Raw genomic sequence first — 9,477 nt, 5'->3', positions numbered from 1 at the left:
TGGCGTGGGATGGGCATCCGGCTGATCCAAGGCTGCCCCTAGCATGCCCCAGCTGGGACCCGGGGGGGCGGGGGAACAGCACCTCCAGCCTCCATTCCACGGCTTGGGCCTGTTCCAGGCCTCCTCTTAAAGGGTCCAGGCTGAGCTGCAGCTGGATCTGGCCGGGGCTGGACAAGGCCAGAGCCAAGAGGGCGCCTGAGAGCTCACGGGGACACTTAGACTTGGGGGGCCAGCCCCAGCACAGGCGGTAGAGGCCTGAGTCTGGAGTCCAGGGCCAGGGACAAGGCCCGGGATGTGGAATGAGGGAGGGGGTCATGCGTTCTGGCTGCAGACGCGGAGCATTCAGGACTGGGATGGGCTTTGGGATTGCGAGGTCATGGCAACAGGCGTCAGGGTGAGCGTCTGGGGGCAGGATAGTCCCTGAGAACCGCCTCCCTGAGTCTGCTGGAGACAAAGCCTGGTGTCTGGGCCCCAGCTCTTCATTCACAGACTTGGCAGAGGGCTTGCCCCTTGGGCCTTGGCATCCTTGCTTATAAACAGGCCCCAAGAAGGACGCTTGCGGCCCCGTGCAACACGAGGCTGATATGTCCGCCAACGATGCCCAGGGGCTAACACCAAGGTGCAGGCAGACATCCATTCTCGGGCCACCCTTTCCTGTGCCCCCAAGACCACCTTCCCAATCCCCTCATTTGTCTGCTCTGGGCCTCTCTCCTCCGATGGACTTTGTGCTCCCTGGGGCAGGGGGTCGTCCTCGGCGCCCTGCACAGCCCAGACACAAGGCAGGCAGTCAGTGGGAAGCTACGGAGATGACCAGCAGTCAGGGAGCAGGCTGCGGGCCTGGAAGGAAAAGGGCCGTCTCCACATCTGCAGACCCAGCCGTCTCCCCGAGAAGCAAGTGGGAGCGTGGGGCTGGGGCTGGGGAAAGGGGATGGGGTCCCAGCAGAAGGTCACCAGCCCCCCAGCCGCCATCTCACACTGCATGTCTAGGGACATCTATGGTGCCCAGACCGCAGATTGGGGACGGAGACCAAGAGGGCCGGGTCCCGTGCCAAGGTCACCCTGCCTTCAACAGCAGGCTGGACTCCAACCAGGAGGTCTTAACCCGAGGTCCCCGAGCCCCCCTGTAGCCCGAGCTCCCCGTGACCCCACAGTCCCAGCAGTCTTTGCAGCAGACCCCCGGTGGGCGGCCAGCACTCGGCAGGGCGCCTGCAGCCGCCAGCAGGCTAAGCAGGAGCTCTGCCCACATGCTCTGGAAGGGCCACGGGCTGCCTTCTGCCAGAGCCTCATGTTTTCTGGCTGCCACAAACACCCGCTTGCTGTGGCCAAGCCTGGCCCTGGCCCCGGCCTCTAGAGGGGCCAAGCCCGAGGGGAGGCCTTCTCCAGGAATCCTCCAAGCGGTCTGCCCTGCCGTGGCTGTGCGGGCCTGGCCAGTCAGGCATACTGGGAAACAGGCCCCAAGGGGGGTCGCCTGTCCTGCTGGTCAAGCTGACCCCAGACAAGCCCACTCCTGTCCTGGGCCTGCAGTTTGTGGGGACGCCACCCCCGAGAGCAGGAGGAACGGGTGGGCCGGGGGGTGTGGCCGATGGTGGGCGAGGTGTACCCCCCCACACCCCCATCCTTCCCCAGGCCTCCCGGGGGCAGGATGGCGGCCTTCCTTCTCTGAGCAGCGCTGCTGGCCCGAAGGTGGGAGAGGCAGGGCCAGGCTGGGCTCCCAACAAGCCCATCTGGTTTTCTTCTCTGGCTGGACTCCAGGGAGCCAGGCCTGTCCCAACCGAAGCCGGAAGCTTCCAGGACTCCCCGCAGGCCAAGCCAGGCCCCACCCACCGGCCCCCGCGGGAGGAGGAGCCGAGCCCTCGGCTGGGAGTGCGGGGCACGCGCCTGACCCCTGACATGGTGCCAGGCCGTTGCAGGAACAGGGCAGGCGGTGGCCCCAGCAGACTCGCCCACGCGAGCCGCCCACAGACAGGGCTGGGTCAGGGGCCACCCGGCGGGGGCAGAGGTCACGGTTTGTGCGGGGCTTGCTGGTCGCCTGGCCCGGCCCCCACGTGGAGCTGCCACACTCCTGCTCCGTGGGCCTGACTCGCATGCTCACCAGCACCTGCCGGGGCCTGCGTCTGGAGGTCCCCCTTGGGCTCCGTGCAGGGCTGCACCAAGACCCCTGGAGGCCCCTAGCACCCAAGGATCAGGGTGCCCCCCACCCCCCCACCACTGCGTAATTCAAAATAAAAACAGCGCTAAGCTGTGAAGTACGGGGAAGGAGGTCAAGGTTCTGCTCTTTCCCATAGAGACAACTTGGATGCCGTTTTGGAAATAACAAATACCAAATCCTTTCTAAAAATGTCATTGGTGGCCTGGCCCAGCTGTGGGCAACCCCCAAAGCCCGCCCTTCACCTACTCCTGGCTGCCTGCCGCCTTAATCCGCCCAGAAGAAAAGCCTGCTGCTGTGAGCGTCAGCGGCATGCGCTTCTCTCTGGGGAGCTGCCCAGGTCCGGTGGGCTCCGGGGGCTCAGCCTCCTCCAGGAGCGCAGACATAGCCCCGGAAGTTCCCACCCCACCCTGGCTCGAGACCCAGGAGGAAGACGCTTTCCTTGGGTGTCCTGCTCGGGCTCGCCTGAGCCTGGGCCACCTGCCCACCCTGCGCCAGGAAGGCCGAGGGCCAGGCCCACTTGGAGCGGCCCCCTGGGAAAGAGGGCCACCGTCCCCGCTGGGAGGGAGGCTGCCGAGCCAGCAGGAGTGGCACTCGATTGCCATCAGCCTCTAGGTCGCATGTCCCCCCAGCAGCCTGTCCTAGAGGCGGATGGCAGGCTCCACTGTGCGCCCCTCCTGCCTGGCGGGTCCCTGGTCCTCGGAGGGGAGCGCACCTACACAGGTGGGGACGGGCCCTGGGCAGCTCCTGGCTTTGTCTGACCAGCCCTCTTGTTGCACTTGAGGACACTGAGGTCTGGGGAGGTCAGCCCTGCCTGAGGACGCAGGACCACAGTGAAAACCCAGCATATGGAGGGAATAAAAGACCCTCCGCATCCGGCCGCCACTGGCCAAGGTCCTGTGGTGTCTATTGCTGAGCTGGGGGCTACCTGCAGGCAGGGACCGGGCAGGGCATCCAGCAGGTGACACCCTGGGTGACAAGTGGAGAGGGAGGCCAGGAGATCCAGACCATGGGCAGTCACCACAGCGCCCTGCACTGGCCACTTGCTAATGAAGGAACCATCCGGAAGAAGGAGGGCTGGCCCAGAGGGCAGGAGGGTCTGCGGGCTCCCTGCTCCATATGCTGGGTTTTCACTGTGGCCCTGCGTCCTCAGGCAGGGCTGACCTCCCCGGACCTCAGTGTCCTCAAGTGCAACAAGAGGGCTGGTCAGACAAAGCCAGGAGCTGCCCAGGGCCCGTCCCCACCTGTGTTCCGCAGGAGGTGGGCTTTCAGTGGGGGGGGCCCAGCATGCCCCCCGACCCTGCCAGCACCCTGCCAGCCGGAGTTTGGAGGAGAATGGTGCAACTGTGGAGGGAGAGACCCTGGCCTCGGTCCCTCCCCTCAGACCTGCTCCCGTCACCGTGGCCCAGATTCTGCTTCTGGAAATACACTCTCAATTAAATCGAAAAGCCCAGAGAGAAAATGGGGGGTTACACAACACCTCGTTACCTGCGGCTCCCAGCGGCCCGGGGGACACGGCTGGTCCCGGCCTCCCAGGTGAGGATGGGCTCCCTCCCAGCTGGAAGGCACGAGGAGGGGCAGGGAGGGGATGGGGTGACCTGGGCCCGGCCCGCTCTGTCCTGGGAGGGTGACCTGGGGCAGCCTGCGGGCCCCTGGTCTTCAGAGGGGGTATTGCCCCCTCCCAGGGCTGGTGAAGCGACTGCGGGCACAGGTGACTTGCCTGCAGCCCGCTCTGGTTTGCAGGTGGCTCCCGCCGAGGGAGGGAGGGGCCAGAGGGGCGGCCCGGCTGAGGATTGGAACTCCAGGCTCCAAAGGGGCCACAGGGGCAGCAGCGGCGCCAGTTCCGTCCTGGCCCCGGAGGGAGGGCTCCCTGGGCCTGCTGACCCCCACACTGCCCTGCCCAGTGGCTCCCCCTGACGGCGGGGCAAGGGCTGGGTGTGCCTGGGGCAGGCAGCGCGGTCACCAAGCCGCGTCGCAGCCCAGAAACTCTGGCCGAGCTGAGTACTGGCCGCATGCTCTGGGCAAGGGACACTGCTGGCCCCGGGAGGTGTTTATGGCCGCTTGGCCGGGAGGAGCCCTGCCAGGTCCAGCTCTGCGGCTCCAGCCCCCCCTTCGCTGGGTGTCTGCTGCATAAATGCTCTGTGGACTGCCCTGGGTTTGCCTTCTCTTCCACAGCACGTGCTGCCTGCCTCAACCCTGGAAGCGAGTATCAGGACTGCAGAATTCCGTCAAACCGCAGAAAGCCAGGGTGCCCCACGTCCGGGGCCAGAGGGAACCCTGGGGACCCTGTAGCTGCCTCCCTGTATCCTGGCCCCGGGACTGCTCCTGGCCAGGTCGGTGCCTGCCCCGGTCAGACCGAGTCCCCGGCACCATGGTGCTCACGCCCTGACACGAAAGCCCACAGCAAAGTGGGATCCCTGTAGCCCCAGATGCTGGTGGAGAGAGGGCTGGGGGCAGATGGGGGTGAGGTGGGGGAGGGGGCGTGAGCAGGGGCAGTGAGGGCAGGGCATCTGCGGGGTGGGGGTGAGCCCTGCTGGCCTGGTTCCCTTCCCATGAGGGCAGGGGGGTGGGGGGGCTCTTTGTCTCCAAAAGAAACTGCTTTTTTGTTTAGGAAAACATATTAATGGGCCCTTCAGGTCTGAAGGGAAAATCCCAAGGCAGAGGCTGGGCCCAGAATCAGAACCGGTGTGGGGGGGTCCCCTTGCAGGAAGTGCCCCCCACCCACCCCGGAGGGCCTGTGGGGGCAGATGGGCCCGGGACCAGGATTGGGCGGTTTGGTGCGGAATAAGCTTACCTGGTTTTTGTCTAATTTCTCTGGTGCCCAGAGGCTCTAGGCATGTTCACTGTAGACACTTGATCTATTTTATTGAAACCCTTGGGTCCTAGTCTTTCCCATTTTCCACTTTTTGTTAGTTTTGGAGCTTTTCTTCTATTGCAAATGTTTTTTCCTGTTTGTCACTTGGCTTGTAATTTATTGAAGACATGCACACAGAGAAACGTGGAGTGGTACGCACTGAAAGTTAGCCATATTTTCCTTTGATGACTCTCCTTTAGGTTTATGCTTAGAAAGTTCTTCTTAAAATTGGCACAGTGCTTACATATCTTTTATTTACAGGATGATTATTTTTCCTCCTTTTTTCATACTTCTCTAATCCATCTGGAATTAATTTATATGGATGCTTGGCCAGGGATATAACTTGATTTTCTTCTCCAAATAATTAACCAGTTATCCCAGGGATGTTGGTTCGATACTCGGAATGTAACAGTCGACCCGCGTTCCTGGTCTTGTGCTAGGGCTACTCGGCTGTGGGCAGGGTTAGAGCAAACCCAGGAGCCTGTAGCTGTGACCGTCTGGGCCCGAGGGAGCCCACAGGGAGCTGTCTGCAGAGAGGCCGCTGCAGGGCTGCACCTCCGGTCAGAGATGGTCAGAGACTCAGCATGCACCCGGCCGCTGGTGGGAGACAGCTCCCCAGCCTCCTTCTCCTCCCACCTCTCTCCCCTCCTGCCCCTCTCTGCTCTGCCAGACCTCATCCGAAGGCTTCTCATCCCACCTCTCTCCCCTCCTGCCCCTCTCTGCTCTGCCAGACTTCATCCGAAGGTGGAGAGCTCAGAGCAGGCGGGGCGGTCAGACACTACCCAGCATGACAGGATGACGTCAAACTCTAACAATTTAAAGCAACGAGATGCGAAGGTGGTAGAAAACACTGTCCCCGAAATTCTGAGCCAGAATTCTTTACCCAGCGAGATGATCAGGTGAGTGGGAGGGCCGTGGAGGTGTGCGTGCCTCTTTTCTCCAGAACCCGTGAGGAGAGGACACCAGGTCCAGGAGACTGACCTGCTGTGGGGCCTCGGAGCATAACTGGGCCAGAGGACTCAGCAAGCCACGCAAATGGAGCCCCCACATCCAGGTAGGAGGTCGTGGGTCACAGCAGACCCACGCTTCTGCAGCAAGGAGAAAACGCCAGAGAAAGCACAAAACTCAAGGCGTTGAAGGCGGGGGTGTACCCCAGAGACATTTCCTCACCTGGGTTCTGGCTGAGCATCGTTTGGGCCCAGACGAGAGGCCACTGCTGAGAAGAGAGAAACCTGGGAAACATGCAGTCTTGCTTGGAGTAAAGGCCAGACTGGACCCTGGAGGGGCTTCAAACACACCATGAGGGGTTGCTGAGTTCGGTGGCCACAGGGGAGGCTGGGAGCCAGGCTGAGCGGTTCTGAGAGGCACAGGCCATCCCATCCCTCAGGCAGGGAGCCCTGCAAGCACGCCCCAGCCTCTCAGAACATTCACTAGATGGGAGCCAGGAATCAGGAGGCTGGAGAGTCGGCTGGAACCTCGGAAAGGCAGTCAGGCCCCTCATAGCCTCAGGCCAGTGAGACATGCAGCCCTGCCTGGGATGGGGTCTCCCTCACGCTGTGAGTCAGCCCAGCCAGCTTCAGCCCTGACCGCCAGACACCTACAAGATAAGACTGGTGGAAGATAGTCTTCCCTGGACCTCACTCGTTCTTTTATACACAATGTGAAGCCTACAATGAACACTTATCAAACATGGAAGAGGCAAGAAAATATGACCCATAATTAAGTGGAGAAATAGACAATGGAAGTAGACCCAAAGATGATCTGGACATCAGAGTTAGAAGGCAAGGACTTCAAAATAACTACAACGAATACATTATAGAAAATTGACGAAAAGATGGAAAATTGAAATCTTTTTTTAAAAAAAACTATAATTTAAACTATAAGGGGTGCTTGGGTGGCTCAGTCAGTTAAGTGCCCGACTCTTGATCTCAACTCAGGTCTTGATCTCAGGGTTGTGAGTTCGAGCTCCACGTTGGGCTCCACGTTGGGTGTGAAGCCTACTTAAAAAAATTATGAAAAGATGAAATGGATATTCTATAACCATATATTCAATATGTGAAATTAATAACTCAATGAATGCCCTTAGCAGCAGAACACAGGATTGAGGAACCAGATACCAGGTTAATGGAAAATACCCAAACTGAAGCACAGAGAGTAAAAACAGATAGGTAAAAAACAAAACAGAGAAACATGTAAGACATATGGAGCATGCTCAAAAGTACTAATGTACTAATAATTAGATTTCCAGAAAGAGAGGAGAGAAATGGGGCAGAAGCAGTGTGCAAAGAGATAATGGCTAGAATTTTCCGGAACAAGTGAAAAACATCAGCTCATGGATTCAAGAAGCTTTGCAAACCTTAGGCAGAAAAATCAAGCTAATGAATAATAAGGCCATTATTAACTCTGGGAAAATATAAAGTTACCCAACAAAGGAAATATAATAAAATTATATTTCATAGCTCAGATCAGAATGACATTTACCTAATCTAATAACACATACACTAATTTTGATTTAATAAAAATTGTGATATAGCCCATAACAAATGGAGGGGGGGTAGAAATTCATGGGTCTTTATAATGGTGGAGGCAATGTAAGAGAATTTCAAACTTCCAAACTAGGAAGCCAGCAGATAATATCTAAAACTGATGAAAAAAAAAATCAAGCAATGATAGGAGAAATGTATTATTTAGAAATGTATGGGGTATGAAGAAATTTTTTAAAAGAGCTGAAAGTATTGGCCTCCGGGGAGCAGAAAATTTCTAGAAGTGAGAGGAATTAAGGGACTAAAGCATTAGATATGTAGATATAATTAAATTATTATTTAATAACTAGATATTAAATCTAATATTTAATATAATAAATCGATTTATTTATCTATAAATAATCTAACAATTTAAAGCAATGAGATGCAAAGGTGGTAGAACACTGCCCCCGAAATTCTGAGCCAGAATTCTTTACCCAGTGAGATAATCCGGTGAGTGGGAGGGCCGTGGAGGTGTGCTGTAGATATAATTAAATTATTGATATAGCTTAGGTTTTATAATTTTAGCTGATCATTGTCTTCAAGGGATAAATCCCAAGCACTCAATGTATTATTAATTTAAAATAGTGACTGCATTTAACTTGCTATAAATGTTTTTGGAATTCTTAGGTCTGTGTTCATAATTGAGACTGTACCATAATTTTTCTTTCTTTTCTTTTCTTTATTTTATTTTTTTAGAGAGTGAGGTAAGGGGAAGGGGCAGTGGGAGAGGGAGAGAGAGAATCTTAAGCAGGCTCCGTGCCCAGCATGGAGCCTGACGCAGGGCCCAGTCTCACAACTCTGAGATCATGACCTGAGACAAAATCAAGAGTCAGACACTTAACCACCTGAGCCACCCAGACACCCCACCATTGTTTTTCTTTTAATGCTATCTTTGTTAAACTTCAGTATCAGGGTTAAACTAGATTCATAAAATTAATTGGGAAGAGTTTCTTTCTTTCTTTTTTTTTTTTAAAGTGGGCTCCATGCCCAACATGGGGCTTGAACTCATGATCCTGAGATCAAGAGTCACACACTCTACCAACTGAGCCAGCCAGGCACCCCTGAGAAAATATTTATATATTTTTTTTATCATTTTTCAATTTATATGGAATTGGAAAAATCTGTTGCTTAAAATTTTGAAATATCCACCCATAAAATTGTATCAATCTGCCACCACTTACGGGAAAAATCCTTTTGCAAACTTTCAAATTCATTCCATGGTTGTTCACCTATTAAACTCTTCAAATTTCCTCTGAAGGCAATTTTGGAAAAGCCCATTCTTTTTTTTAGAAAATCACCCCTTTCTTTTAGAGGTACAAATTTATTTTAACATTGTATATTTTTCACTTATAATTTTTATGTTATGTGATTTTTTTGAGAATTGTTTTTGATACTTAATTCTGCTTTGTAACAAAACACAATTATTTAGACTCATTTGACATGTAATTGATTTTATTTTTTTATTTTTATTATTTTTTTTAAGATTTCATTTATTTATTTGACAGAGAGAGCCAGCGAGAGCAGGAACACAAGCAGGCGGAGTGGGAGAGGGAGAAGCAGGCTCCCCGCAGAACCGGGAACCCGATGTGGGGCTCCATCCCAGGACCCTGGGATCATGATCTGAGCCAAATGCAGACGACTGAGCCACCCAGGTGCCCCAACATGTAATTAATTTTAAAACTCACCAAAATATCTTTAAATTTCAAGATGTCCCTCATCACTGTGTCCTTCATCTGGCACCCCCCTCAGGAGCCAGCGTTGGGAAGCAGGAATGCACACTCTTCCCCATTTCTAATGCAGATTCCATTCCTCAGGTTTACTTCCAGTTTCTCTGTGTTCTTTCCATCCAGCCATCTTTTTATTTCCATATGATATTTAGGCAGCAGCTCGCCTTTAAAAATCTTATCTTATTCCACTAAGACCTCTTATTTGTCCTCTTATTTCTTCAGCAT

The 9,477-nt window shown here is 54.6% G+C and overlaps 1 non-coding gene across 1 annotated transcript; it reads right to left on the bottom strand.

The window, feature by feature from the left end:
• Positions 1 to 8,509: 8,509 nt before the first annotated feature.
• On the bottom strand, positions 8,510 to 8,582 carry TRNAK-CUU (transfer RNA lysine (anticodon CUU)). The gene has a single exon. It is a non-coding gene; the product is annotated as a tRNA-Lys (tRNA).
• Between the last annotated feature and the right edge of the window lie 895 nt (positions 8,583 to 9,477).

The sequence above is a fragment of the Leptonychotes weddellii genome, chromosome 6 (genome assembly GCF_054177405.1).
Source record: "Leptonychotes weddellii isolate Sample4059 chromosome 6, ASM5417740v2, whole genome shotgun sequence".
NCBI lineage: Eukaryota > Metazoa > Chordata > Mammalia > Carnivora > Phocidae > Leptonychotes > Leptonychotes weddellii.
This window is presented reverse-complemented; position numbering and strand designations above follow the sequence as displayed.